This window comes from Mugil cephalus, chromosome 10 (assembly GCF_022458985.1).
Source record: "Mugil cephalus isolate CIBA_MC_2020 chromosome 10, CIBA_Mcephalus_1.1, whole genome shotgun sequence".
In the NCBI taxonomy this organism is placed as follows: domain Eukaryota; kingdom Metazoa; phylum Chordata; class Actinopteri; order Mugiliformes; family Mugilidae; genus Mugil; species Mugil cephalus.
The window spans coordinates 12,412,269-12,440,000 of NC_061779.1; positions in this window are offsets into that span (position 1 = coordinate 12,412,269).

Below are 27,732 nucleotides of genomic sequence, written 5' to 3' on the forward strand. Positions count from 1 at the left end.
TGCAGAATGAATTTTGGGATCAGTTGGACACCTCTTTTATCACACTGTGCAACAGATCGTCCGTCATCGTATCATGCTCTACCGTAAAGGTCAAACAAGAAAGACTTTTGCCTGAAGTCCTTCGAGAAAAAAACTCATCATACCTTACTAAGACGCAAGGCATTTGATGTAATCAAATTAAACAATGCTAGAAAGGGTAACTCTCTTCCAGAAAACAAATCATTTGAGCAAGTTGTGTGACATAGCTAATAAATCAAATTACTGAACAATGTGATTATGCATTTTACTGGAAATAAAATCTAATCACTGTTCCACAGAGATGTTTAAATAACTGGTCAGTCAGTTTTTTTTTTTCTTTAGTTTTTTTTTGGTTGGAGTTTTCTCATGACGCACAATTAGCTGTTGCAGAAATGACGAATGAACAGGAAATGACACCTCAACAGATGTAGTTTATTGAGCTGGTATAATTCCACACTTTCTTCACTTCCTGCAGAGAAAATTTGCTTTGCTCCATCAACACAGTTCCAGCTGGGACGTTTTGTAAAATAAAAACAGAATGCAATAACTTCTAAATCCTTTTAAACCTATACTCAATTGGATACACTACAAAGACAAGGAATTTAATGTTCAACCTGATAACCTTTATTGTTTTTGGAAATATTCACACACTTCACAGTGCATCAGTGCAATTTAAGCAAGGATGGAGTTAGGTGCACCATTTTGTGAACAACTGTGCAAATAGTTTAAGTTTCTGATTATGCAACTTAAAAGAATTTAGGAATTTTATCATCTATGGTGAAAACATTCGGTTACTACTATGCTACCACCTGGGCTCAGGAACACTTCAGGAAACCATTTTCAATCTCTACCATGCAAAGCCAATGCCGTATATTAACGACACCCAGACACGCCGCCACCTCGTCTGAGATGGACTGAGACAAAGTGGAAAAATGTGCAAATTGTTTTAGGAAGTCATGTACGTTGTGTCCTCTGGGCTAAAGAGGAAAAAGGACGGTCCACATTGTTAACAGCAAGTTCAAAAGTCAGCAATTGTGATAGGGTATAGGAGTCAGTCAGTGTCCAGGGTTTGGGTAACTTGCACATCTGTTTAGGCGTCATTAACGCTGAAAGGTTCATACAACTTTTGGATCAACACATGCTGTCATCCAAGCAAAGTCTTATTTTAGCAAGACAATAACCAGACACATTCTGTATTTGTTACAGCAGTAGTAGTAAAAGAATTTGGATTCTACACTGGTCTGTCTGCAGTCCAGACATGTCTCCCATTGATGATGTGTGGCACATTATGAAGCGCCAAACATGACAACAGAGAAAACCACAGTAGGGCGACTGAAATTGCACATAAAGCAAGAATGGCAAAGAATTCCACCTACAAAGTTCCTAATTAATTCTGTTTTTATTTACATTTAAAGTCCCAGCTTCACTGAAGTTGGGGTGTGTACGTCGATTGTACAGTCAAGCACGTGTTTGATGAATGCAAACAAATGTTGAGCTGGAGAGCATCATTATTTTCGCGGAGATGGCCACTGCTACACGTGCATTAATAGATTTGTCCTTTGGGTTTATTTAAGTTCCTCTCAGACAAAGATAATGAACAATGCTGCCACCTTCTGGACAAATTATGAGTTGCCGCGGACACACTTGTTACTCCAGTAACGGTCCACTTTGGGTACAGAAAGCTTCTGGTCACACCAAGTAATCAGAGAATGATTTACACCATGTAAACACCAGTAAAGTTAGTTAATTAGGAGAGTATGATGACCAGGTTGGAAACCACTACATTTACAGCAACTATGATTTATCTTTCTTTGACAGTCGACTTGATCGACATTCCACATTGAGCAAAATCTTCTTTGAAATAACTAGTTAAACTCCACACGCTGTTTATATTCACCAAGTAAAATCCACTGTTTGACAACCAGATAAACGTACACGTAACTGACATAGAATGTGAGAAAACAGGTGTATTAAAACTTTGCTTGAGAGTGAAGAAAGGATTGTATGTGAGCCTTTCTTGATGTAAGGATCCCTTGCAGATGCTTTTTGGGGTAAGGGCTTCCTGGATATTTACTTGACAGCAAGCCCAGACCGCAAAAAGACCTGAAAAGGACACGACGGCTCAGCCGAAATCACAGCCACGATCAGTCGCCCCCATCACCTGAAAAACACATTTACACACCTGTGAGTGTTGACGTAAAGGCAATAAGAGTCATTTAACAGTCATAACAATCCCCATTCGTTTGGATGTCAAGTTTAGTTTTGTATAGATAAACATGTGCTCACGAATGCATTCATTTTCAGTGTGACATGAATTCTTAAAACGTGAGAGTGCAGGTTTAATTTCTTACACATTGGATAACGTAGTGTGAAAAAATGAAATAAGGTATGTTTTACACTCTATTTTGATGTGAATGTTTGAAAGGGGTGTTAACAGGACAGCGTCAGGCTGTACATTCAGACGTCATCCAAATCTTTCTAAATGTTTCCTCCGTCTTACCACAACAGTTTTTTTTCCCCCAATTGATTTCAGTGTGTAAGAAAAAAAAAAAAAACAGAATGATCACACTTTTTTTTGTCAAGAGAAGACACTATTTGACATAAACATTTTCCTGCTTATATCTCTATATTTTTGAGTGAATCCGAATCCTGAGCCTAAAAGAACAAATGCATCAATTGTTTGTGGACTTATGACTACAGACAAATGTTAACATGCATAAGATTAGTCACTGATCATTGCGTGCTTCCTATCCATGACGTAGATTGGACAAATGTGGACTGTTTGGGAAGATATTCCACACCCAACCCAGCATACATCAAACACACATCAAGCCCGATCCCTCTCAAATAAGTATTAATTTAAGAAAGGAGTTAGAGGGGGTGAGATTTATGTAATACTGCGTGACGTCCTTTCCATGTTTTTTCATTTACCCTCACCACACCTTACATTTTTTAGAAAAGCCACTAACTGACCGTGTTGTCTAATGCCAATTAACACAATATGAAGTAAAGAGGCATTTCAGATTATTTTTCCCCTCTTCTCCATGAATAAAGGGAATTTAGTGTAAGTGATGCACCTGTGAATAATACTGAAACGTCCCAGATCACGCTGATGAAGGCCTTTGTGACTTTCTAATTGAAGGAGGGAGGGATGACATGCTGTTTGTGGATTAGGACATGCAAGGAAATAAAAAAAATGAAAAAAGACAAGAGCATATGTACACTTTTGTGAAGAAGTGTATTCAATTGTGGTTAAGTTTGAGAGGAATCTGAGAGATAATCTCAGGTAATGGGACGATGAATCCGGACACACACTTAACTGCAGAGGCGTAAAAGGTGAAGTGGTGCATGATCACAAATATCAAAAGATCTTAAACATCCAAGTGAATCTCACGTTAATAAACCTGCTCATTGTTTATTTATATTTTTTCCCCCACACACCTATCCTCCAAACAGAGGACAGCTGGTGCAAATTTAAAGAAAAGCCTTGATCATGTGTGCGGCCTATAATTGATCACTGGGTAAAATGTGTGCAGGCAAGAGTCATCTGAGGTGTTTTGTGAAGTGCCAGGGATGCTGCAGCCAGTGCGGACAGAAGTAAGCGGACCACACTGGATGAGCTTCACGTGAGCTGTCCATGGTTCTGAAAGCCTCACACCAGCCCTGCCGGTAAACGCCCTAACCCCCCCACCCCCACCTCCTCTCACGACATTGTGCATGTGTGCAAGTCAAGTGTCTAAATGTGCATATGAATATATATTTGTGTGTATGTGCGTTCAAGCAGGAACGTGTACTTATTATTATTATTATTATTGCTGCATGCAACATACATCTTTTTTTTTTCCTTTTCTTGTAGAGGTTGCACTGTCAATTCATCCTGTCTGTACACACGTCACCTGGCCAGAAGCCTTCTTACTATCCACTGATGAATAACCTCACTCTAATACTGTGCTCTTAATCAGTGGGAAATAAATAAACACGGTGGGAAATTAGTCCACGAAAAGGCTTGGCGAGCACTTTAAACTTTCATTACAAAGGGACGATCCACAGGCGAATTCAAAGTTTTGGAAAAGACGAAATCTCCACTCATCGCCAACGTTTGGCTGTGCGCGTCGGCAGGTCGCCGAGCTGCGAGCAACCATGACGCGCACAATCTCGAGCTACGATAGCCGAAATCCTCTGGCCACCGCACACATCCCGATTTACAAACGAAATGTGACAACGCGGACAAATTCAAGTCAAGCCCATCGACAAATGCCCCATGTCTGTGTTATTTAATGAGATGATGGAGACGGTGCTCGTTACCTCTGTGCGTCTAGATGCGAGCGCTTGGAATAGGTCGGGGGTTGTGTAAAGCCCTTGGGAGAAAAAAATAATAATAATAAGGAAACAGGAAAAGAAAATTCGCAAATAAAGCAGAGTATAATCACATGTAGATAACGGCAGAGAGATAGACAGCACATAGCGTTACGCAGGAAAAACGGCACAATACGTACACACAAAGATCACACGAAGAACAATCAGCCGGGGCTGTGTAGCTACATCAAATCAAGTCAGAAATATATATATATTTTAAAATATATGTTACTCCACAAAGGCTAGGCACAGGCAGGTACATCATCCCACAGATGCGCTGTGGATGAGGAGGAAGAAAAAAAAGGATCCATATATACACACCTCCCTTACTATCGCTGATGCTCGAAGGGTTGGGGCGACGTGATGCCACTGTGATCATTTTCACTTCTGCATTTGGATTCACCTCTATTTTCGATGCATTTTTTTGAGGAAATATACTTCCATTTTGTACCCGTTTCCATCCTTTCTGTAGGAAATACTGCAAAAGCCCCAAATGGAAGCCACTCAATTCCTCCAGTCTGCGATTGACCCGCATTGACGTCATTGCGTCATTAGGTCTCCCCTGGAAACACGGGGCTCCCAAAAATAGCAACACATTAATTCAGACTGCGCTGGGGTTGGCTTGGCGGGGGTGACTATTTGTATCAATCCATAACCCCTCCTCTGATTCTAAGCAATAATACAGTCCTCTCTCTCTCTCTCTCTCTCTCTCTCTCTCTCTCTCTCTCTCAAGGACGAGCTGATCACGACTCATGGCTATTTTTGGAAAGAGAGAGAGAGAGAGAGAGAGAGAGAGAGAGAGAGAGAGCCAGAGAGAGAGAGAGAGAGGGAGAAAGAGAGAAGTGGGTGTGATGAGAGACGCCCGCACCTCTGCTCTCCTCTCTGCTGGCTGGCTGGGAAACAGAAACAGCACCACGGGGATAAAAATAGCAAAAGAGCGGTCAGCCAGCAGTGGGGTGTGGGAGGAGAGGCAAGACCCTAAACCTAGTTAACGGCCACGAAACAGGCCCCAGCCGACGGCCACGGTGGACCAGCCTGTCACTCTGAGGCGCAGCCTATGGTCACTCATTCATTTAAGAGGAGAAGAAAAAAAAATACGCACACAGGTTTCATTCATTCTTCCATTCATTGTAATCCACGTATAATTTTCCTCCACAGAAATGAACAGTCAAGCCACTGAAACAGCGTCCTCCTTTTTGTCCCCTTGAAGGTTCAGATCATACACTCGTGGAGTAGGGATGAGGTGTGCCACAAAACCACTCGCATGTGCTGAAACCAGAACGATCAGTTTTTTTTCCTTCCTTGCAACTATTTATAGCTTACTTTTTGTCTCTTGTGCCGTGACATCTATCATAGCCACATAGACAGATGTCATAACATCGCATGTTCATTGTTGTCGTGCACGCAGCACTGACGTTATTCTACTTTTGGCTCCATATTGTCAGAAAATACAACCCTTCTTCTAAAATATAACAGAAAATATCAAAACATTTGCACTGTCAAGAAAGTACTTGCTACTCCTATCTTTCACCCGCGCAGATACCCAAGTGAAACGATCATACTAGCATCTTAGTTTTGGTCTGAGATGGAGGCTGTTTGGCTTTTCTTTTCTACAATTGCAATGTCCAGTCTAAGGGCTATCACTCTATTGTGAGCGCATACGTGTTAATCTTAAACGACTGATGCCATCTACTGGTTATTCAACGGCCCTGCATGAAACGGAAAACGTGGTTGCATCATCCTTCAAATGGCACAGGTGGAAGGGCCTCAAACCTGGCGGTGCAGTTCAGCACTACACTGGAAAGTGGTGTAGTGGGAAAGGGTGGAGACTTGACGTGCTTCTTTTCTCACGTCTTCCCTCCTGTGAAAAACGGGGATAGGTTAGTGCATGAAATGACATTTTGCTGCAGACGGATGAATGTTAGACTTCCCCCGACAAGAGGAAAGGAGCCCGTCGAGCGTGAGGGAGGAGGCGTTTGAGAAGCTGCAGTGAGCTCCGTGAACAGCAGGTGGCGGGGGGGAACACTATCCGGAGGCCAACCTGTTGAAGCTGTAAAGACTGATGTTGTTTATGTAAGTCATTTATCTGATGAGCATCTGCAGATTGTAAATGACGCTACTTGTGAATAAAGATGCTTGCGGTAGCTTTAATACTTATCAGCTCTACACACATCGGCTATGGACGCCCGGATGACTGCAGGGCCGACACTAAACCTGGACATGTTGTTAAGTTTATTTGCAGTCTGGCAGAGGCAATAGTGGAGGGATGGTGTTGTATACTAACAACATGAAGTCCTCCTCATAGTTTTATACGTAACACGACTTCCATTATTAATATTAGGGTTTGCTTTATTCTCGAAATATTACTCTTAATAATGTTTTCCCATCTTATCTTAGCTCTGGGGACTCATGTTGAGATCCTCACTTGGAGAAACAGCAGACATTTTGTACATTACAGTGCTTATTGGAACCAAAATTGCCTGTCGTAGTGATCAATTTCACAAGCTTTCCATGTACTTTTAATTGCACCACTCTGCGGCCATATGGTTCAAATATAACGCAGTAGGGTACCTTGGGAGACATCAGTGAAATCGCCTTGGGAGAAAATAACAGCAGCAATATCTATCCCCAGCCACAGAAATTAAGAGCAGACGCTGGCATCCATTACAGCTCCTGACGGTAAGCAGTTTAGCTCGGCCTGTTGTAAATCACTGCCACTGGAGACGTGCGCCCTGCACTGGCTTTATGTGTGGTTTTATCTCCACATATTCCTGATTTATCAGCTGTTCCTTTCTGGCAGGGAATGATTGTACCACAGCTTCACCTGGTGGAGTGCCTCTGCACTTAAGAATTTATTGATTTATTTGCCAGAGTGAGCTATTCTTTGCATACAGTGGGATGTTTGTCCCGCATCCAGTGTGTGTGTGTGTGTGTGTGTGTGTGTGTATGTGTATGTTTCTTTAACAGCTTTATAAAGGCACTGCGGGGAGACATAGAGTAGTTCATTTTCAATTAGCTAGAGACTCACATTAACTGAAGATATTAAAGAGGAGAGTAATGCTGTTGTACAAACCAATAGTCTGTGAAGGCTCAAATCTGCTGAGCCTGCACTGTGTGCAAGCAATACACAGACGCCACACACACACACACACACACACACACACACACACACACATTGAGAAACCCATGTGCTGTCTTGGTTTGAAATTTCAAACTAAATTCCCTGATGTATTTTCAGTTTAGGGACATGCTCGCAGAAGTGTATTTGCATTGCAATTGGCGGTACACATTTTTCTCGCTGTGTTGCTCTCTGCAGGATTCCAGCCAGTGTGGTGCAGATTCTATGGGGAACGCCATCACACCCCGTTACCATATACAGGAGAGCTCCCAGCAGACTCAGTTTGGAATAAATAAATACATGAGACAGCTGCCCTGTAGCATTGTTGACTTCCCTGGATGGTGGATGGAACCCTAACAGCTCAGTGAGTAACTGCAACAGAGGCTCCCTGAAACAGTCTAAAGTAGATAATTTAGAATGGCCTCCTTGTTGATGTCTTAGTTTAGTCAAATGACACGGTGCTCGCAAATCATATACACCAGTCAGACAAAACATTATGACCCACTGGCAGGAGAAGTAAATAACGCTGACCATCTTGTGACAATATAATGTTCTGCTGGGGAATAGGGGTGTGCACGCCATCCAGTATCTGTATTTTCTTTCTTTGTTTCTTTCTTTTTTTTTTTGAGGGGAAAAAATGTATTTGTATTCAAATAAAATTCAAACTAGATGTGAAAATCAATTATTTTTGAGTTACACTTCTAACTTAGGATATGCATGTGTAAAAATAAGTACTCCTTAATTAGCCATTATAATAATTATGGATGTATATGAAATATTGTTTGATGTTTTGCATTAAATGCAGCTAATAGAGGTGATTTTTGTTTGGCAGAACATGACTGTGATGATGATTTGCTGCTTGTGGGAGACAATAGGGGTGAGCAGTTCGATCCCTGGAATCTACCACATGCTGAAGTGTCCTTGAGCAAGACACTGAACCTCCAGTTGCTCCTGGTCTGTGGCACTGGTGTGTGAATGTGTGTGTGCTTGTGTGAGCGAATGGGTAGATGTGTCTGAGCCTCAAAGGCACTTTGAATACCAATAGGTAGAAAAGCACTATATGAAAGCAAGATCATTTACCGTTACCAGAATAGAATAGTCTGAATTAACAAGCTAATAGACGAACACTAACACGAGAGAACCTGACTGCAGGCGCATCAATACTAATGTAACGTAACGGAATAATCTCCTGGTCAAACTCTACATCCCAAAAGTTATATGCTGCCTCTGCCACTCAGTTAAGGTAAAATAAATAAACAAATAAATAAATAAAATCTAGTGATGCCGTTAAGTTTTGTTTAGTCACTCAATCTGGGCAGGCGCACAAATATTCAGCGCGGTCAAATGATAAACGGCAGCTTTTTGATAGGATGCTTGCCTTGTTCTCGAATACAAATAATTTTAAAACTCTTTGTTCAACATAAGTATTTGGAAAAATTAGTACCATTCCGAATACCGTATCTGGGTTTGGCTCCACCCCCCACAGGGAAACTTTTGGATCTGGTATTCCTGTGGATTCCTGTGCATGCAGCCGGACACAGACACACACAAAAATTGTTTAGGAACAACACAAAAAACATGAAATTCACTAGATTTCAAACTGATCAAGTACCTGTATGATGCGCTGGCACAAGCCTGATCCAAAGAGGACCCTCCCCTCCACCCACAGGACCCAAAGGCCCCCACTAACAGCATACTGTTTCCGATAACCACAGGACACCCTCAGGAAATGTCTATTTTCTGATGAGTCACAACTGTTTTGGAGGCACAAGGGAGACCTGCACAATATTATGAAGGAGGTCATAATGCATAGTAAGTGTAAATCTGTTGATGCAGTCAAATGGCAGAAAATAATTCATTTGTCTTTAATATATTATTCATGCATGTTACATTGCAGTTGCGCTATATGATTCTTAATAGTTCCCTGTAGTATTCTGTTTTCATGTATCATACTTTGGCATGTGTAACTACTTTAATCCCTTTATACTCTTGGTTAAGTGGAAAAGCGTATCTGAGACAATCACTCAAGCTACAAGTATTTTCATGGATGGTAAGTAAAATGATCCAGTAAGATATGAATAATGAACATTTTTATATGGAATCGAATCATTCAGTAAAAAAGCCAAGATGGAGCTAGATCTTTCTTTCTTTCTTTCTTTTTTAAAATTTACTATCTAACAGATTATCAGAAGGTTTAAATAACAGTCATGTGACGAGAAGTTCCTTCTCAACATCCCAGAGAAGATATCTGATAGATACTATTATACTATTCAGATTAGTACACAAACAGGCCTAACAGCCCGTGTCTATAGATGACAATAAATTGGTCAGTTTAATTGTTCGGTTTGCCATAACACGTTCACCGTGATGTATTTAATCTCCTCGCTCCTCCTGTAGCATTACGTGTAGACCAGTAATTTCACTAATGTAAACCTCTAGCATCTGAGCAGCTGGCTGAAAACAACACTGTCTGTGTGTGTGCTGTGGTCATGTTGCAGCTTCCACCTTATAATGAAAAATAAAAAGTAAAATTATGTGCATTTTGCAGTTGCGTTTCCTTTTAATTATACATAAAAAAAATTCTCTGGCATGATTTAATTATGTTAATTTTTTTTATTTATATTTTATTATATATATACATTTTTTTTTAAAACATATATTTTGGACCGAACCAATCAACCATCAAATCTCGCACATAACTGCGAGATTAAGGGATGAGTCGTGAGGCTAAAGGTCAATCACGAGGTTTCAGAGCATGTTTGGTGACAAGTGCACGTTAAAAAAAATGTCTTTGACTTAAAACAAAAAACTCTCAGGTTGTGAAAGATGGAGGACTAAGGGAAGGAAAACACGACAGGGGGTGATGCTAACATTGACTAAAGTGTGTGTCATCGGATCGTGGAGTGGGACACAACTTTGAGACCTAATCAAGGCAGCGCCATGGACACCTGGTTCAGAGCAGGAGCCCCCTTAATGAAAATTCACCGCTGGACAGATAGTAGTTTGAAAAACTACGAAACAGAGAGGAGAAGCTTTTTTTGTTTATTTGGACAGAGCCTCTAAACTCCTGCGCTCCATGACGCAAGAAAGGACGCAGGAGAGATGGAAAAATCCAAATTCACGTCAAAGTACCCAAAGACGGTGCCAAGCTCGACATGAGATTCCGCTCATCGACATTCGCCTGCAGCTCTTTCAACGGTGAGTACATAAAAAAAAAAAAAAAGTTGTAACTGAAAATGCTTTAGTTGTCTATCCGGCAATCTGACGCAAACGTGGATAGAGGTTCCTGTGTGAAAATCTCAATGGTTGGAGTTTGTAGTGTGTGTCCAAGTGCAGGTTGCTCAGCTTCTGGTTTTTGACGTGTCACCACCAGCAGTCCAGTTTTTCTCGTCTTGTATTTGTACTGGCAGTTTTGCCTTTGAATATGGCACAGTGGGTATTTCTAGCCACGTCGTGGCTCCATCTCAGTTTGCTCTGTCAACAGCAGGGGCCACTTTCAGCCCAGTTCGATTGCAATGATCTGGACCTGTAACACAAGACAGCGCATTTACCCGTACATAATGAGAACTCCAAATGTTTACCTTTGTCTTAGTGCAAACAAGAAGATTGTGACACTTACATTTAATGAACTACACAAATGATTTAATGAAAAACTGGACATTTCTTAAGAAAAGAAGTGCAATTTCTGTTTAGTTCTAGGTCTCAGTATCGTGTCCATAACTCTCACTAAAACTGTGTGGAGCCGAGAAATAGTAGTTACTTTTATTGGAAAATTTGCAGTTAATGTATTCGGACAGTCATAATTAAGCACAATATTTACCTAGAGCTCAATATTTTGAACTTTTCACTGTTTGTGACCATTTTCACATGACTCACCAGGAGCCTTGTAAAGTATGCCTGTATTATTGTTTGGATGCTGTTTAGAGACCAATGGCAAATAAACCCATGCACACATTTTCAAAAATCATTCTGCAATCTCTGGTGAAGGTATGCTTTTACTTGTTAGAGGCTCTCCTACATGAAAAGTAATCTGCCCTAGATATGGGTTTCTTTAGGCCTGGATTATGTATATAATATTTGACCACAGTATATTAAAAAAAATGTTCTTGCACCTGCCTCATATATATTTTCGGATTAGATATATCAGTATTGTGCATATGTTATCCCATATGTGACAAGTGACAGCTTTAATTTGTTTTTATAATTGTTACTGTGCAGCAAAAGATGCTTGGGTCAGTTTAGATGCAGTGTCCTCAATTTGACAATAGGGTTGGCATCAACAGAATATTGACACACTGATGGAGGACATTGAGGGTGACTTTATTCACCTCGCATGCATGCGCATGTTATCTGAAACTGTCACAGCAGCCGAGTGTCCGATTTTTCTGCACGAAAAGCCCAACAACTGCAATAATGTTGATAAACGAGTTAAAAGAGCAGGGATTGATGCGGAGTCTAAAGGGGAAGCGAGTAATACTGATAATGTTTATCAGCCGGCAGCAAGCCGGGGACTATTGGATTTAGTGGGAGCAGGAGTTCATGTGGCGGAGAAGGTAAGATGGCAGAGTGTTCTGCCATATCTGTAGAAAAGCTTGCTTAAGTCCACCTGGTCCTCCCATGTACGATGATGCAGAAATCTGCAGTGAATTGGATTAATTATTAGTGTCATTGTTGTGAAAATTAAATGCTATTCGCTGTTCGCTTCGTTGTTATTAAAAGAGCATAAGATGACCGGTCATCATTTTCTCCATATGAGTATGACTCCAACATAACCTTGTCCATGACAACGGAACAGTTATATGTATGTACACTGATCAGGCATAACATTATGACCACCTTCCTAATATTGTAGGTCTCCCTTGTGCCCATGGACATGGGCCTTCTGAGGGTGTCCTGTTAGGGGGCTTGTGGATCCTATGACTTGGGGGGAGGGGCCTCTGTGGAGCAGGCAAGATCTTTTTGGTAGGGTCAACACCTTGTGCTGTTTTTTATTTTTGTTGAATTGTTCTTAAACTGTTTTTTGTGTGTGCCTCTGACATGCTGCATCCTGCTGGGGATGGCTGCTATGGGGTGGAAGTGCCTAGTCTGGTCTAGGTGACAGTAACATTAAGTAACATCCACACGAATGCCAGCTCCAAGAGTCCTGTGCCTTGATTTATAGACTAGATTAGAGAGATACTTTATTTATGGCCGATTCTTGCCAAAGTGATATGGGACTTACTTGAGATTTGAGACCTGCCTTTGGCTCCCTCTTGAATCCCAGCTCTGCCACAACAAATGCACCAAGAGTCGCAAAGCAGTGACTCCAGAACCTTTGTGTTTCTGCGGTGATGTGAACATGCCCATGTCCCTGTGTTTGCGTAGCGACACTAGTGTTGAGCTGAAACTTCCATTGTCTGCAAGTATAGCTACATGACACGCTGACTCGTAGTGCTGCTGCTTCAGAGCTGGTGGGGGCTTTTCATATGCTGAAATTTGTCAAAGATCTGCTGATGTAAAACATGCCATCCAATTACTCTTTATACTCTTTGCTGCAGTATGTAGTACCTGTGAACAGAGCAACCCGGGAGAATCCATATCAGGACAAGTTCCATTAATTACTTTGAGAGGAGTCTAAATGAGTTGAATGTTCAGTGAGTGAATTAGCAGAAAAGCTATTGACTGGTGCGGAATCACTCCAGTAATTACAGGAGCCAAGCTACAGCCTGGTAAAAGTGAGCCAAAGCCAGAGTTGAGGTTCGTTTTCAGATTCTTGAGTAGCGTCTGAATGATATGCATTGTATACCTGCTGAGCAGGAAAGGAAAACAGGACACACAGAGGGAGCGTAATTCACTTCTCAGCAATATTATAGCAATATCATATATCACCACTTGTATAAACAGTCGGTGTCCCACTGTTTGGCAAATATTGATAAAGTTGCATCATTCAGTGGAAAAAGAATGAATCTCTTTTTCAGGAGTGATTTTCTATTCTGCCTTGTTATGTGATGGATGATGAAATGCAGTTCAGAAAAAACAAAAGTGAACAAACAAAACTGCAAACTCGACTGGAATACCCAAAAGACAGTCACAGGCGAAGGAAAAAGGAGATTGATATTCTATCAGCCCTCTTTGTTTGTTTTGCCGTAAATCTATAGAGAATATGCCTACACGTATTAATAGAAATAACACTCCATATGACTGTCAGCAGTATATTGGTCCCTGGAAACCACTCCTATATGGTTTGTTTATGTGCGAATCCAATATTTGTGCCTGTTCTCGCCCTGCTCTGTTGTAACAATACTAGTGGTGTGTTAGCAAGCACATTATTTTTACATCCAAGTTTCTCATGCATATGCCTCATGCTGAATGGAAGTTAAAGAGCTGAAGGTTCTGAAAATAGTTTTTACTGCTGTAAATTCATGGTTGGAAACATTATGACTATCAACATTTACATTAACTTCATAACTGTATAACTCAAAGAGCCATATTGGTGGTTACCAATTGGAGCTATTCCGTAATGCATTTAGTATTATTTAAACTTTTTTTTCACTTGAATGCATTTGATTTTGTTATTCAAATTTTGTGTATATGCTTTGCGCATTCATTTTCTTAGTTTAGATACGCTTTTTAATGTTTTTAAATGAGAATGGTAACAACTGCTACATCGATTAAATTATTACTGTATTTATATCTTTACGTTCTTATTAAATGCTTTTTCAAGTTACCGTATTTCCTCTAATAGTGTCCGGTATTCTTATAATGGCTGGGGGCGTGGTTTACACGAACAGATAAAGGCAGGCCCGGTGGCTAGTCAGACAATTATTGATGTAGTAGCACACAGGTACCACAGATGGCAGTAGCGACATTTGAAGTGCCACATGAACCCAGCTTTTCAAGAAACACTGTCAAAACAACATTGAGCTTTAGTAGCATGGTGCAAACAAGACAGTTTGTATTTGTTTGTTCGTTCTGACAAACCCACTTAAGTGTCTGTAATATCTGTAGTGACATTCACATCTAAACTCTACTTCCTCCTGCCCTGCTTTCAGTCCAATGCATCACTGTTCCCACTCAGTCCAATATTGTTACCAGTAACAAAGAATTAAAACCATACAGAATGCAAAAGTGGCATCAGACAATGGTTTGAGGGAAAGATATAAGTGGCTGACTCAGAGACTATTCACATGCTGACAAGTGTAAAGTGTAGAAGAAATTAGAATTTTAGCACTGGATAAAAGCGTTGCTATATGCGAAGAGTGTAAAACTGTCCTAAATTACACCGGTAGTACGACAAATCTCCACGCTCACTTATAAACGGCACTTTAATGACAATGTGCTTACAGCTGGCCACTTTATGTTCTGGGAAAACATTGAATAAAATCATTTGAAATTTTATGTCCTATGTCACTAGCTCATTGTGCCTGGATCTGGAGCTACACACATCTGTCTTTGTTGTTTCTTTGACTTTATTCATTTGTGCCAACAAAACTTGAACTTTGTTTTTTTTTTTCAGCCAGAAGGGCTTTGTAGAGCTGTTACAGTTACATATTACACTAATAATCATGACAAAATTTACAAGTTGATAGATGCCACATCTATAGTACTAACATGTGAATTCATATTGTAAAAAGGACTGTCTGCTTTCAACAAGGCATCAGATTACATCATGCCCTCTCTAATTGAACTATTGAACCAGAGTGTTCCATTTTAAAATCGTTCCTGAATCGTATCTTACCCCCAGTATTCAGATATGTATTGGATTGTGTTGTATTGGAGAGATGCACAGCCCCAGCAGCAGTAGTGCTCGTCGGTTATTCACAAGTTTAATTTGTTGTTGAAAGTCCAAAACATATAATGGTATTGGCAAGTTACAACATAAGATGGATGGTAACCCATGATGATTCATTTCCTTTGTTGGTGCATTCGTATCTACTAGATCTTGTTTTACTGTGAATGTTACTGCTTCAGGGAACTATGGGAAGATGATCTCTCCAGTCTCTCATATGCTAAAGCAAACACTGAAGTGCCTTTACCTAGCATGTAGAGGTTTATACCAGCTCTTTTCATGGCTGCCTCTTGGATACTTATGGGGCATTTCACTCAAGAACCGTCAAGAAGTAAAATAGACAATTCAGCGGGAGCTTAAGTTTCTTCAGCATGACAAGAACCAACTGAGGACTGCTGCTTGAGAGATAGGAACTGACGGGAACACGTTAGACCTGGCAGGGTTGAATAATGGCTGGAAACAGATATGATATGAATTGACGATTGTCACAGTGACTAGATGTGACATTAAGGATTCATAGTCATTGGGTTCTAACATGTAAAAGCCAAGTCAAATAATCCCATATGATTACATTTAGGGTCAGCCCAACCTCAGTGACTACTCATTGAGCTTGGGCTGACCCTTGTGCTACACTTAATACAACCTGTATTTAAACAGATATTTGCACACAAATACACAATTGCAGTAGAGAGCACAACTCCTCCCTATAGTTGCTGTATTAGTCCTCCTTTAGGTGTGTATCTGTTGAAGCTACTAAAGGTTTAATGGAAATCCTGCTTGACTTTTTTTTTTTTTTTTTTAACACCATAGCAGTTTGTTATGATTATTGGAACTTGCCAGAGGATGATCACATTCAGGAGTTAAACATAACTCTCATGGCCAATGAGCTAACTCTGCAGTCTTATTTGCTAGTTTATTCTATCGCATACATCTTCCCTACTTTCCCCTTTCTTGTAACATGGCCTTTTTGTTCTCAATAGTCAACATGCATCACTGTAATGACCTGACTGAGACTGCCTGGGGAGAAAATGTCAGTGTGATCCACTTATTCTCCACCTTCTCAGCGGGGTGTCTCAGGGATGCGTGTGTCAGTGAGCATGCGTGGGAGCTTTTGTGTGTTCATGCGTCGCACGCCTAAGTGAAGACACAGCTGGAGTTCTCCCATTGTCATCATTGTTCCTGAGGGACGGGGAAGGACAGTGGAGGACTGCTTGTGTAAGATTCATTCTCCATGTGTTCGATGCAATGGAGGACACGAGGCTGCCTGCAGATGCAACCTTTGTCCTGCGTGAGGCAGCAGAGATGCAGCCGTCTGTTCCTCTATGGTTCGTGGCGGTGACTGGCACTGCCGCAGCACTGACACACATGAAAGCTTGCACACGCATATGCGCACACGCTGAGACACTCACTGGGGCCAACATGCTGGACACAGATTTAGACTGGACGCAGCAGATCACTGGCGAGTCAAGTCTCTTCATTTTAAACTGACACAGATGGTGATGGTGTATAAAGAATGTGGATGGGGAGAAGGAGTAGTTGGTGACAGACTGGGAATTGTTATAAATCTTTGTCTTGTATGCCGCAAAGAGATCTCATCCCACACCAACAGGCAAAAGCTGTTTCTGACACCTTTGTAAGGCAGTGGGGACAGATGTGTGCGGTTGATTGATGGTAATGTTTTGCTTGAAGAATTGGAAATATGGGATAGGAATGCATTGAGGCAAGACAGAGTGGGCATGAAGCGCTCTCCTCTTGAAACCATGCTTAAAGGATAAATATGATTTTGTCCTTGAGGAGGAAAGGGGAAGACAATGTGGAATATGATATTGTCCTCATGTAATGGGGTGAATGGAGGCTGCTCTGTGAAATAATTCATACACTGCGTAATTCTTCAAGCGTTTATCACAGAATGATTGACTGTCAAGACATTTTCACATCATTTTCAATCCTTTTGCATCAGCCAAACAGCCCAGTGATGAGTGACAGGCCACACATTGCTACCTCTTGCTCCAACAGGTGGTGCATAATGATATGCTTTGGCCACACATGCGCATACACAAATGTGCATAAGCACAAAATGAGGGCATGTAACCAAAAACACCTGCAGCCTTGACAGATGACACTGAAATGATAAATATTAAATGGTAATTTGAATATGCTAAATATACAGCATGCCAATTAACTCGAGCTGAAGTGGCGACTGTTTTAACTGTAAAACTCATTGGGTTTCTGCCGTAGTATTCGCATAAATGGATTCATGAGGAAACATTAAGTGGTCTGCTGAAATTCACTCCAACAAAGGCAGTGTTTGGGAATAATGAGGTCCGAAATTTGGTCATTAAATATATACACCAGCCAGGCGTAACATTATAGTCACCTTCCTAGTAGTGTGCAGGTCTCCCTAGTGCCTCCAAACCAGTTGTGACTCATCATAGAATGGGACATGGGCCTTCTGAGGGTGTCCTGTCGTGTCTGTTCAGTTTGGGATCTAGTGAATTTGTCCAAGTTACCACCTTGTGCTCTGTGATGGTGTATCCTCACTAGTCCGTCCGTGCTCAGCCATGTCATTCCATTTATCTGTGCTCTCTTGTGTGTGTGTGTGTGTGTGTGTGTGTCTGTGTGTGTGTGTGTGTCTCTGTGTGTGTATGGGGGTGGTAAGTGGGAGGTTTCTGTGGGCTTGTTTTATATATGTTTTGTTCTATGTGTAAAGCATCTTGGGCTGCAGTTCATTTGTATGAAAGGTGCTATATAAATAAAGTTGATCTGAGTTATCCCTAAACCCTTTTTTGTGAGGCTACATCCTGTTGGGGGTGGCTGCTGCCAGGAACGAGTGTCATTGCTATGGGGTGGGAGTGCCTGGTGTGGTCTAGGTGGGTGGTCCAAAAGTTTCCCAGCAGAACACTGAATTGTCACAAGATGGCCAATGTTATTCACTTTTCCCGTCAGTGGTTTTAATGTTGTGGCTGATTGGTTTGTGTGTGTATATATATATGTGTCACAGTGCAGTTTATGAGGTCATGCCTTTGTGTGTACATTTACATCCATGTGTGCATAAATCTTCCAGTAGAGCTCAATAATGAGCGGTTGATTAATGGATGTACACTGGTTCTCAGAGGGCCTCTGAGTTACTACGGGGGCTTGACCCAGCCTCTACAGGACATACAAACATGTATGCATGGACATTTATTCATTCTACCTTTTGAGTCATCTTTATTATCCTTAGTTTGTTTAAGTTACATGCCTTTTTGACAAAGGGCATGTTGAGTTGTTATTGTAGTGTCCCAGTTAAGACATGACAGTTGGCACAGCACCAGGACTTTGAAACTGAAGAAACCGAATTAAATTTAGCCATCATTAAATCTACCTTTTAAGACATTTGCTTTTTTCCTGCACTGTCCTAATGTAAAATGGCCCATTGTCCAAGAAAAGGCAGATTTCAGACCATTATACTGTTTTTCTGAAGCTGCCTTTCTTTTGTTCTGTGCCCCCTCAAATGAAGCAACTCATTGCAATACTGACAGGAGTTGTGAAGTAAACATAAACAGGATTACACAGGATTTTAGTAGGCTTCCGCATTACTGCATATTTACTCCCAGTGAAACCTTTAGTAACCTCAGTGACAGCTTGAAAAACAAAAACATCCTTTTGGTTTTTATGATGCAGAAGTCGCATAACTGTGCAGTCATGGAGCTTTGCCATATGGTTCGTATTTGTTTGTGTGTATTTATTGTGTATAGCTCTTTTAAATAGAAAGCTGTGACACCACACTTTACAGAAAATCAGCTCTTGGAAATCTAAATGGTGAGCCATTGGCAGCCCTCCTTATTTTCTGACTTGTGGGATGTTAAGTGGCTTACCAGCTTCGCCTTAAAATCCCATGAAAACCCAGTCTCTGTCATCACCAGTCTAAGTCATGAGCCTTGGGATTCGAGACTTGGGATTCAAGATGGCTTCCTATTATTGCAGACTGAAGAGACTTAGCTGTGAAGGATTACGAAGAACACTCCAAAGGGATAGTATCTTCATCAAATATAATTAACATGATTCCTACTTTTGCCAAGCTCAAGATAACGGCTGTGATTAAAGAACGTAGTGTCAAATGTCAAATGTGCTTTGGATGTTTAAGCTCTTGAAACACATTATTAATTCACCATGGTATTTTAATTTCCACTTATCCAGTCCCAGTTTGCATGCACATGTGTAGTGTCATATAATGTCATGCGCTATGTGAGAGATTTAGTCCAGAAATGAGAAGATTACAACAGACACGGTACCTGTACCAGGGACCTTTTTATTCCAGTAAATAGATGCACGAGAGACCGATAGCATTTATACGTTAGGTACAAAACTGTACCTGACCTATCAAATCTCAGCTGAGTTCAGTAGCTTGAAACCATATACCAAACAAAATACCAAAATACACCTAGTGTTTAGAAAATGAAGTGACCTCCTGTTTCTTCACTTGACAGAACATTGTGGTTGATTATTCGAGGGTTTTTTTTAAAAAAAATGAAGCCTGACATATGTTGCAATGCTTTTTCAACTACGCATTTGTTTTGGGTGTTTCTAGCTAATCAGCTCTGCTTTTTGATGTCTCTGAAAAGTGGTAATGTCAGCCATCTATAATGCTACCTATCTGAAATGTCATCCTTCTCTCTCATGGGCTTTCCAGACTCAAATGAGTGAAACCAGACTTCTCAGTAATAGCCAGCGCTAACTTTTGACTTGAGAACTTCAAACAATTGCTGGTAACCATAATAATTTCATGGCTGAAGCTGTCCTTCAAAATAGTGGAACGTGCAATTGCAAGTGAATGAGGCTCTCTTTCTTGTCAATTGTACATCCCTAGCAAATGTCTGTTGAGTGTTGCCAGAACACAGTGATTGAAGCAAGTGGCCTGGCTTTGCGAGGCTAATAAACCGTATCTTCTGTCATAAAAAGAATTGCTGAGGGTGACGTCTTTATGGATGGATGATTGATTTCAAGGTTAAAAAAGTGCAACATGATGTCTGCCTCAACCCTTGCCCCAACTATGGGTAGGATGTTACATCCATTGATATTCCGATTTTATTTTACAAGTGGGCCACAAAACAAAAAAGAGCATATTTACAAGAATGGCCTGTCAAGAGGTTAGCGTCTTGGGAAGAATGCCGAGGGAATTTGTTATTTACAGACTCATTGAAAAATCGTTCAAGGATATGTCAGTGAAATATTTATGTATATATTAAACTACAAATGCATGTGAGGCAATGAATCCATGTGCTTTTAACTGCTGTTGACATACACAAAATTAGATTTTCTGGGTGGCAGGTTGAGTCAAGTGGTGGTTGTTCTTGTACATCAAGAGGTGAATGAGGTTAAAGAGAGCAGGCTTCATGCTCACTTTCCGTCGGTGACTTTAAATGCAATGAGTGCAATCCATCATTCACTCAGGTACGGGTGAGTAAAGGTGAATTGTGTGTGATGCACTTTCATATTTATGGGATGATAATAATGGAGATAGACAGCATGTTGCTGTCAGAATTGGACCCTGAAAAAGAGTATCATGCACAACAAGCAAAATTCAGGCATGTACTGTATGCACACAAACACAAAGACTTGCATACACACATGTAATGATGCGCAGTGTCGCAGGCAAGTCATCCAAAGGAAATTGCAATGCGCCTCGGGAACCCTGATGGGAAGGGGATGGAATTAAAGACAGGGCTTAATTCAATGCGACACATCCATTTACACAAAGTAAATGGCTATTACTCAAGTGTACATAGCCTTTAAAACTCACCACAGGATATATGAAGAATTTGGTGGGTCGAGAACAGAACGAGGACATGTGACGTGATGTGAACCATGTAGTGCAGGTTACAATTTATTCAATCCTGGCATCATGGAGCAGAGTAGAGGAAGAAGTCTCACTTGATCAAATTCAATCCCCAGTCTGGCTTTGAAACATGCTTTCATAGAAAGGGCACATTTATATTCAGTTACTCTGCACAAATACAACCCTTTCTGAGAACGCTTCCCTATTTCACTGTCTACTAATGTGTTGTGATCCCTTACATTTTCCAATGCAAATATGAATCAAGAGAAATAAGCTCCTGGGCAGGGGATGTTGAATTCTGCCTTCATGCATAAAACTCCATGTATATACTAAACACAGAGATTATACTGTAAGCCTGCCCTTTTGTCAGTGATGAGACTAAACTGGAGCAATGATCTGAATGAAAATTCTGGCGAAAACTGCGAAATGTCTGGAGTTAAAAAAGGAAGTTACACTAGCACTGGAATTACTGTGAAACAGCCGTTTGTGGTCTGATTTACAGCTAGTCTGTGTTCTGGTTTCCCATAGACGGCCCCTGGCTCTCGAGCCTCCCATGTCCCCGGGGACCCAGAACATCTGTCACTGTGGACAGACTCGTATGAAACATACATCACTAACATTCTAAGGAATGACTAGGTACAGTACAGTGTGGGAGTCTTAGAGGGAAATGTGTGGATGAGGACTAAGAATACAGAGTCTTGAATTTTTGAGGAATAAATCTCAGTCCTCTTTGCTCTCATACCAGTTTTATGTATTTGGAAAAAAAAAACATGAAAACATCAAGGGCTATCATCCAGAAGGAATACTGATCAGATGCCCAAACTCCCTCACCTAGTACCTTTCACTTCACAGGAGTGATAGTTGTACTCCCTGCCTTCACCCAGCATCTCAGCTCTTTACCATGTCTCCAAAAGTGAACAGCCACACCACAAATCCTCATTCCAGGTCAGCGCTTGAAATCGACGCAGTCATGCTTTTCCTTCCTGAATGTGCCGACTGTTTGCTAGAACCTTCTTCAAGCCAACTAACATTTCCCCAGGGCGTCACCAAACCCTAGTCTGTTTATTGGCAGCCAAACAGTTCCAGTTTACCAAATTCACCCCACAGATTTTTTTCCCTTGGTGTTCCACATGGTGTTTTGTATGGCCGGTCAGTATTTCCAGCAGAGGTTCATCAATAAGGCAGCACTCAGATCAAGCAGTCTATTTCATCCAATCTTCACACCTCCTCCAGTTTTCTCCATTATTGCCCATGTGAGTCAGGTTGCCTAGCAGAAATTTCTCAGCAGTATCCTTTCTAGGCCATATACTCTGAGAGGAGCAACAGTCACAGCCTTCCTCTCAGTGACTCACCGTGGATAGCACCAAAAGATTCTACTTGATTATGTTCAATGCTAGGGTCACACAAGGAAATGCATTTTTTAATGAGTGGAGGGAAAATTCACCGCTGCTATAGAGAGGGGCTAGCCTTGTGCCTCTGTGTGTAATTATCTGAAACCGTTCAGGGAAAAATCCACCTAAATCCACCTAGCTCTGTGGTTTGTTCAGCAGCTTCACTTCATTTGAAATGATATTTCTTCCAGATTTGATAATAGCCATGTTATATGCTTGTAAAATGTGTGCACCTCAACTTACAGTGGAGTCGCTGGCTAAAGTAGTTTCTTTTTAATCATATTGTTGTACAGTTTGAACATTTTAACATAGTTTAGCATAGCCTGTTGGCTAGTATATTTTTCGTATTAAAGGCAGCAGACACTTTGTTTAGATACTTTATTAACTGTAGTTTAAAACATATCAGATCTCACTCAGCTACACAAAATATAAAGGATGACATCATTGTTTAAGATATTTCCATTGTTGTCCAGAATACTGATATATTTCCTTTTGGTAAACATAATGTAAACCATGCGTGGAGTCCAGGACACCAGGCAACACCATGCTTCCACAAAGCATGTAATTGTCAATTATATTGTATAATTGTGTGCTTTTGATGTTCCTCTGAGTGTCTTAATGATGAATAAAAATATAAATTGTGACAATTCTTTTAACTAAGATGATAAGCTTACACTATAAAGTTTCCCACAATGGTGAATGCCTGTTAATGAACTGAGACAGCAGCCATCACGACCATTGCTCTTCTTTTAAGTGCTTTCTTGATGGGTGTGTGTGTGTGTGTGTGTGTGTGTGTGTGTGTGTGTAAGAGGTTGGCGTAATCAACGCGTTTCCCACTCAATTAAAATTATTTAACACACACACCACACTCTCTTTCATCATCTCTTCTAGGCTGTCTTTTGACTTCCTAAGTCACTCTATTTCTCTACCCTAATCCCCTGTTCAGTGTAAGGTGTTTTATTCTGTGCCTGTCAGCAGTTTGAAATAGCGTGCTCATATCCATTCATAGCATTGTGTTGTACAATTACACTGACAAATGCTTGAGTGATTTTCTTGGCCGTGTTTCATTATAAAATATATATATATATATATATTCATTCCATACGGGAGGGGGTAAAAGAAATAGCTAGTGAATAAAACTGTGTTTTCTTCTACAGATTCCTCTCATAAATATTGTAATTGTCCAGTGATAGAAAGAAAAAAGGTCCCCACAGATATTTCCAGTTTTCTGGTTACAGGAAGCTTTAGCCTGTCTGCAAGCTGAGCTCTGGAGATGATCAGGGAATATCTAAACAGTATCTTCATCATTATGCTGCCCCATAAAGGGATGGCAGCACAGTATAAAACATGCAGATTTTGCAGGCAGAGCTCCACGAGGACAATATTAATTGTATAGTGGTTTGTGTCATATTTAATTTGAAAGTAAGTCAAAAATGTGTTCGTAGATTTGTCTTTCCGTTTTCTTGGTATCACGTTGAATGGATGTCTTGTGAAATAGGTTGAGAAATTATTGCATTTACAACACGGCAAGGTTAGCTTCCTACGAACCAATTTAATTGGCAAATGGTGTATGTGTGCACTACACGTGTCTTCATGTGATTAGGTAGCCACTAGAGGAAAATGCTCACTCTGAAATAAATGGAATGGTGAAGTGAGATTCAGGGCAGCCCTAAAGATAACACAGCCAACAGAGAGGTGCAAGGCTTCTCATCGCCTTCAAATTATTGTTTTATCGTTGTTAGCTGTGATCCTGGTGAGCACATGCTCAATAGCTACACTGACACACACAGACTCACACTTACATTCGCAAGAGAGCAACTGACATCTAATAATACAACACAGGGCAGAGGCAGTTTTAATTATCGTAATAAATCCGTGTTGTTATTATACACCACATTGAGATGCGAGGCTACATCCCTCGAATGTAACGTGATTAATTGAGATGCCAGTTAGAAGGTTATTGTGGTTTGAGCTGATTAGCAGGGTCAGAGGCTTCAGGCTCCTCTGCTCCACTGAACTAGACACTGTTGGCTAAGCAGCAGCAAGACCAAGAGTGCAGCCGCCACATACACAAATGCAAACAGAGACAGACAAATGGAGATAGAAACCCAGACGGGCAAGTGCGTGGACGGACAGGCTGACGGATGCATAAATATACGCCGAGAATGGCAGAAACATTACTTTTCATGCTAATTAGCTGTCTGATCATGTGGCAGAGACAAATATAGGTGGCAGAATACTGGTGGCTCTTTCGTGGTGATTCATAATATGCTGTGCACTGTGGAGAGAATAATACTGCCTTAAACTAATGATGTTTTGTGTTCTGCTGAAACGCTGATGCGTTTTGTTCTCACTGTAGCTTAAACTTCTTTGAACAACAAAGTCAAAGTCAGTCATGGATATAACTTCTGTTCAGTTGTATTCATCTTACTACTGCTTAGTCCGTTAATAGTGATAATCTCCATAAATTTCTGTCTTAAGTTTTTTTTTTTTATTGCTCTTGAAAGGAGAGTTTAGCGTGTCGTGGAAAACGGGCCTCAAATGAAATCTTATCCGAAGATCTGATGTACTTCAACAAAATGAATCAGTTGTCATATTTCATTACTTTAATCTGCACAAAGTATATTATGTTTGTTTTCTGCTTGTCACAGTAAAGTTGCTGTCCTCACTTGGTGTTAGTTTTGTTCTTTGCTGCCTGTAGAGATTAATGAATTATAAAGTAGTTTCTAGGAATGCAACAATACAGTTAGTCCATGGTTCAAAGCTTATGTTAGTTTTGTTTGGTTTGTTTAAGACAGCCCATGTTGTTGAGTTTCGCTTTTGGTATTCTATTCTTTTTATTTTCCAATCAAACCATGGTCGGCTGTGGTGCTTTTGTGTATCAACCATCTTTTTAGATTTTTCATTTCCCTATCTGACAAATAGTAAACCATCTCAAGGAGGTAAGTCGTGGTTGCCAGGGAGATCCAACAATCTGTAGTGGAAGCAAGACTGAGTACTTTGTCTGGTTCATTTTTAAAACCTTTTGCATGTTGTTTCGGAGAGGTTGGGAATTTCTTTAGTGCAGAAAAATGCACAAACTGCTATTTTGTAACACAGATGGGTGTTTTCAACCATTAGAACGGCTGCAGATCTTTTTCAATGAACATTCTCAATGCCCTTGTTGTTGTTTTAGTGTATAATTGAAGGTATTGGCGTGGAACTGTTACCTACTCGCCTATCCTCCTCCCAGACTGTACATATGCAGATGTGAAGTCACGTGACTCGTGTGAACCAGACAAGGCGTGTTTTTTAGTTTACTGTTTTCTCTTCCTTCAAATTTAAACTCGACTCAAAAACTTTGCCGCTTCCATTGCACTGCACGCCCCGTTGAAGTAATGTGTGAAATCTGACACCATTATTAACATATTCCCCCAACCTTAGCGCGCTGTGAATGGATATTTACTCGCAGCGAGGCGAGACTCGCAGACACACTCACACACACACAAACTGAGGCAATTCAGAAAGAAATATAAATCACGGAAGCTAGTTTGCATTGAATTGTGGGTGCCGTTCCAAATGGTCCAGTATTATAGTGAGAATTGTGACATCTGTAGGAGTTGGTGAGCTCTAGAGGAGTGGTGCTAGCTGAATGAGTAGCTTTGTTTTTATTGTACAGAGAGAGGAGTGAGAAAATCTTACCTAATGTGTAAGATGGTAAACTTGTGGTGCAGAAGTTGATTTGGTCCATTATATACACACAGGAACTCACACAGTGTATGTACTTGTAACTGAGTTCTTTTTATGTTGAAAGAAAACCTTTCAAGGCCACCCACTGTCATTGTTACTGTAAACTGCAAGCGTCACAGTAAAACCTGACTTTATTTTATGTGCCTTAGCACAATGTTTGAATTTCCGCTCGGTGCTGACGTTCCCATGGTGTTACAAAACAAATGACCTGATGCTGTATTACTTTGATCCTCTGAGGGTACACAGTCTAACTCACACTCATAAAGTGTGTGTGTGTGTGTTCATGCTCCCATTTTTTTAAATCGCTCACTTGTTCTTTCTCTCCTTCCCTCCATCCCTCTGTCCCTGGCTCCTCAGCCATTTTTTGGTCCCTAGGGGTTGGGGGAGTGTGTGTGTGTGTGTGTGTGTGTGTGTGGTGGAATCTAGGACACATGAAAAATTGAAATCTTTCTTGGGGAGTCCTCATCATCAGCATATGTTGCTCTCGTCTCTGGTTCACAGTCTCTTTTTCTACTTCAGCAGCACCTCTCACTATTCCTCCCACTCGTGGTGTCAAAGTTTGCCCACACTTGTTCAGACTCCTCTTGTTCATTCATTCACTCATTCATTCAGCTGCGGGACTAAAAATACACACCTCATCTTAAATAACTCTTTGCTTTTTACTCTTAAAGTGTTTTGTTTACATGAGGCATTATTCCCCTGAGATCTATTTGGCATCATTAAGCACTTGGCCCGTTCATTATAACACCCACTCACTGGCTTATATGTGTATTATAAAATCTGCTGGTGATTATTTTGTATCCATACAAGAAATACCGTTATTTTTATCACTTTAATGTTCTTCGTAGCTCCATCTATTGAAACTCAGAAGCAAATATAGTAATTAGATTCTAGGTTAGATGCTAAATCAAGCTTCAGATCTGACTTTGGATTTTTCAAAGCAGTTTTGTGCAGTGTCATTAGATCTCTAATCATTTCATCTCACCAGCATCTCTTCTACTTATTAGGTCTTGTCCAGGCTGGCTTGTTATTTTCAGGTGGTTCCAAGAGTGAAAAATGTCTCCTGCTTCAAGCTACTGAATCACCCACTTGGGAAATGAAAAAGAGATGAGAGAGAAAGAGAGATGAGAGCGAGAGATGGCCCATAAAGGTAAACTGGGCAAACAGCCAGACATTTAAAGCCTTCCTTTACAGGGAAATAGCTTCATCAGATAAACAGGTGTGCTGATGTAGAATCCCAATAAGCAACACATCAGACCTGAGGGATTTATAGACGGAGGCCGTTCCTTCCAAGTGTTGTTTGACCTTCAGGAGCAGTCCGACACTCTGTTAAGCCTGCCCTGCTTAGTTTCACTTGGCTGTAATTGGCTTAATGGCCGGTAGACGTAGTGGACAGGAAAACTTTCCTGCTGAAAAGCAGACTTATTCATGCTGGACCTGGTGTTTGACCAGGAGGAAATCTTCACATTGCGGCGAAGGAAACGGTGTAACTGTTTGTCTCTTTGTTTGGGACACAAAGAAAAAAAAAAAGAAG